Genomic DNA, 4,280 nt, shown 5'->3' with positions numbered 1-4,280 from the left:
GCTCTCTGAACCGTGCAATAAGGTCACCCATAACACGGCTCTCCCACTGGAGTTACCTTAGCCCCGGGCCATGCTATTCCATGATATTGGAAAAAGTTGACTAATTATTATCATCGTCTTGAAAGCTGGGCGCCTTTTGAATATGAGTGGGGCTCCTAGTCTAGGCGGCGCCTTCGTGGAGCCAAACCGAAGGAAGAGCAAAAGGGCGAGGCCACACCCGGCTTCGAATAGGAGGGGGGCTTAGCTCTGGATCCCGCCTGCTTGCAGAAATGAATGGATCAGAAAGGGGGCTGGGTTCTATTTCCGGGCCGGGCAGGAGGTGAAGGCCAGAAGAAGAAGAGAAGTGCGCCTTCCCGGTAAGGAAGAGGATAAAAAGGTGCTGTCATCTATCTCGACCTGTTTCCCGAGGCGTTGGAAATGAAGACCGGCTCAGAGAATCACTGGCGTGCTTTCTCTCCCCCATCGTTTCGCCAACAAAGAAGTCATCCTTGACTTGACTATTGACCATTCCATCCCTACCGAGCTGCCTCTTCGAAGTATTTACCTCTGCCTTTCTTTTTTGAGAACATACCCTTCAAATCAAAAAGAAAAAAAGAAAGAAAAGTTCCTCGTCTGTGATTTAATCGGCCCTAAGGGAGTTTACTCGACCCATTCTCCAGTCTCCCGCACTGCTCAAGTGTGCGACTCCGTATGAGGACCTCCTTCCCTTTTGCTCTGCCCACTCTCCGTTCACACGGTTATCAAAGCGGAGGAAGGGCGGGCAGCAGGTACCACGAGCCCTCTGTCCCACACATCTATCAAGAAGCAAGTGTAGTTCACCGGTTCCACCGAATGCTCCTATCTCTCGGCAAAGATCGTGTGAGTGTGCAGTTATGCTTCGGATGCTTCGCCATGGAATAGATCGATTCAGTTCCCCTTCTTTTCCGGTGCACTCGCTTTGTATCTCCGACACACAAGGAAGGACGCGGTGGGAAGAAAGCTGCCCTAGCCTCTGTCCGGTCGATCATTCCGCTGGCATCTTGCATTCACGCCTCCGTTTGACTGCCGCTCGGGAATGTAGTTGTAGATACGTGAGTCTTAGTGGGTCGTTGGCTCCACCTCTTATCTCCTTCTACGACATGCTGTAGTCGTCGCCATATTCAATATGTCACTTAGTCATATCTGCCTCGCAGCGGGTCAGCACCTCCGAAAGAAAGGGAGGGAGGACTTCATTCAGTGACTCCGCGATCGCCCTCTAAACGATCAAAATAAGGTAAAGCTTGAAGATAAGTTTTGTACTCGATTAATTTCTCAGTCCCTCTAGTCGGGTGGGCGCCGGCCGGCCGGATCCCCCTGAAAACCGTACGTGCGGGTCTCCCCGCATGCGGCTCACGCCATTTGAGGTGGCCCAGCCCAGCATTCATTCGCAAATCCTGTAGTGAAATTGAGACTGCTCGACCTCGGAAGCTAATTCGCGTGTAGGCAGCGCTGTCTTAATACCGTTGACTGTATCTATTCATTGATACATTGGCTCGCTCCCCCCCTCTTTTTTCAAGAATGAATGAGCCGCTCGGACCTTCCATTTCCGTCAAATGACCCGGCTTCCCCTGGCTCTTCCACCGTCCGGGCTCCCTTTCCTCCCTATGCTCCCCGGCGCAGGCCCACCACGCTTCGCGCCTGCGGCGTTTTCGCCAGACGGTCTTTGCCAGTAGTGCCATCCTCCCCGCAGGCTGTCTGTATGGGTGGGTTGTCCCTTGCTGCTACGTTCTGTTAGGCGCTATGAATTACAGGAAATTCAGTGGTTGACTTGGACAGCAGGCGGGTTACACGTTCCACTGTGCCGAGATGTGAGGTGCAGGTGGTGATGATCACCCCGGGGTATGCGCTAGCGCCCTTGACGGGCACTCCAGGACCCGCCTACGCTCGTGAAAACCCAGGTCGGTCCTCCGACCAGATGTGTGGATAACGAGGCCACCTTCACAACCTTCTCCCTTCTATCTTTATCCAAAGTCAGGTAGGGCGGTTCGCTTGAGTTGCTCAACCGTCCCTTTGCCCGGTGCTCATGACGCGCTACGGAACCTCCACCGTGCTAGCGGCATAGGAGCCTACTCAGCGTCAGCGGCTTCGTGCCGCACTGGAGTGATCCAATATGTGGTTCCGCACGTTCCACCACTTCTCCGTTCATTTCCAATACTGATCGTGAAACACCATGAGCAGCAGGATGTTGAGGTCCGGAATTCGAAGTGAAATTCTTGATTTGCCCGTTCCTAGTCGTCATGGGAAAGAAATAAGAAAGAAATAAGAAAGAGATTATTCCCCTAGAGCTTGTCCAGTACCACCAGTACTCAAAATGCATCTCCGCGCGTCTACCTGGCGCTTTTATTAGCCGCCTTGCATGCAAGCGAAGCGCTATTGGCGGCAATTAATAGCTCACTGAGCGATGATTGATGCAGTCAGTCAGTGCCCTCGATTATTCTATTCCTGATAGAAGGATCATGGCGCCCCGGAAGCATTCCATCCAGCAGCAGCATCTCCTTCAACCACGCGAGGACAAAACTGATGTTAGCTACATTCGAGCGTTCACCGCACAGAGGCGATCTCGAACACTACCTATGATAATAAATCCAAAGGAAAGGTCGACAAAATGATTCAATCTGACTTTATCGGTATTCTGGATTGAGTAAAAAAGGGATATATGAAGTTCAAGGCCTTGCCAAAACCGTCATGGCCCTATTATGTATAGGCCGTACTAAGCCAATAGCGAATAACAAACTCTTTCCTGCTCCCTCGACCTTAATTAACTCCCCCATCCTGCCAAGCCTCAGCTGCCAGCCCATTGTATCTAAGAGCACACTGCGGCAAATTGATACAAGTAGCTAAAGATCTCGCATCCGACATCTCCGGCCGAACGGTTAGGCAACACTAGGGCGCCTGGGTCAAAATTCCGCTTACCAAACAAGATGTCGAGAGGCGAACTCTGTAATTCCCCTCCTGCAAAAGTGATAGCGGCTGTAGCATCCGTGTGGAAGAGGGTAAGCTTTCGGCAACACCTTTTTCAGATTGGAAAGGATGAATACTTGTGTTGGGTCCTGCAGACCAGGATAGCCTCAGATCAAAACCTAATAAATGTACCTGGGGTTGATCATATTTTTTGGGCAATAAGTATTCAGGAATTTGAGCGCTTATGTAGCTAAAAACTCTGCCACCTGAATACTTGATTCATTAAGGTCGTCACCCTATACCCGGAAGTCTCTATCGTTTTCTTTGTCTGTTAAGCTTCACAGGGTTGGGACTCCCTAAATCAAACTGCAATCGTTGTTTATCAACCACTCACGACGACACCGAGATCTTCGACTTAGCTCCCACAGGTCATCCACCCGGGGCGGAAGATAACGAAAGGGAGACAAAGTCCTAACTAAATCAACACACAATAACCTCAACCTTCTACCCATTCCATCCATCATATCAGTCGAGTCGAGGAGATTCGTTCTTATCTATAGATAAGGCAAGAGAGAACTTATGACCTCGCGGATGGAGAGGGATTCGAACCCCCGGTATTCCTATCAATACTTCGGTTTTCAAGACCGACTCTTTCAACCGCTCAGACATCCATCCCTGCGCTCGCCCGCCCTATCTATCTGCGCGCTGGCAGGTAGGGGCAACTCTATGTGATTCGCTACGCTTGCTTGCGCCCCACCCCGTAAGCTGACTCTATTGCCTAGCGGTTAGCGACACTTTTCCGGTAGTACGAATCGCTACGCTTCGCTTCTTTCTATATGATAATATGCACCGTCGGTTGCTGCGCTCCCTGCGGGTAATAGCAAGAGAGTGAAGAACGAACGATCCTCAAAAAAGTCAGCAGTGAATGAGTCCGACTCGAGTTCGTGAGTCAAAGGCGTGGCAAGAGAGCGAGTTCGACTCGCGAACGATCCGCAAGTGAAGGACCGATCCTTTAACGCCAGTACTGTTGCGAGACTGGTACTTGGCGGCTCACGAGCAACATATAGAAAAAGGTTGCCCATCACTCCCTCGCTCCTTTTTGAAGGCCCACCGCTCCCCCTTTCTTTAAGTATCTATCCCGGCTTGCATTTTGGGGCGAGTACTACAGTTCCTCCATAATCACACAGAACGCCCAGCTTCGAAGAGCTGCTCTCTCCCCAGTCCACAGCAAGGTGTGGAATCTGGATCTACTGTGTGTTCTGACTCTATTGGATCAAGTCAGATACTAAGCCTTCTACTACTACTACTTAGGAGATCAAATGCTATATTTCAGAGATTGGACTCTCTTACTGTGTTTTTTC

General features: G+C 50.7%; 1 pseudogene; it reads left to right on the top strand.

Moving 5' to 3' along the window:
- Positions 1-690: 690 nt before the first annotated feature.
- On the top strand, positions 691-1,251 carry LOC147953944 (uncharacterized; annotated as a pseudogene).
- Positions 1,252-4,280: the final 3,029 nt, after the last annotated feature.

This window comes from Triticum urartu, unplaced genomic scaffold, assembly GCF_056163025.1.
Source record: "Triticum urartu cultivar PI428250 unplaced genomic scaffold, HENAU_Tu73 scaffold1847, whole genome shotgun sequence".
In the NCBI taxonomy this organism is placed as follows: domain Eukaryota; kingdom Viridiplantae; phylum Streptophyta; class Magnoliopsida; order Poales; family Poaceae; genus Triticum; species Triticum urartu.
The sequence above is the reverse complement of the archived record's forward strand: the minus strand, read 5'-3'. Positions and strand labels throughout refer to the sequence as shown.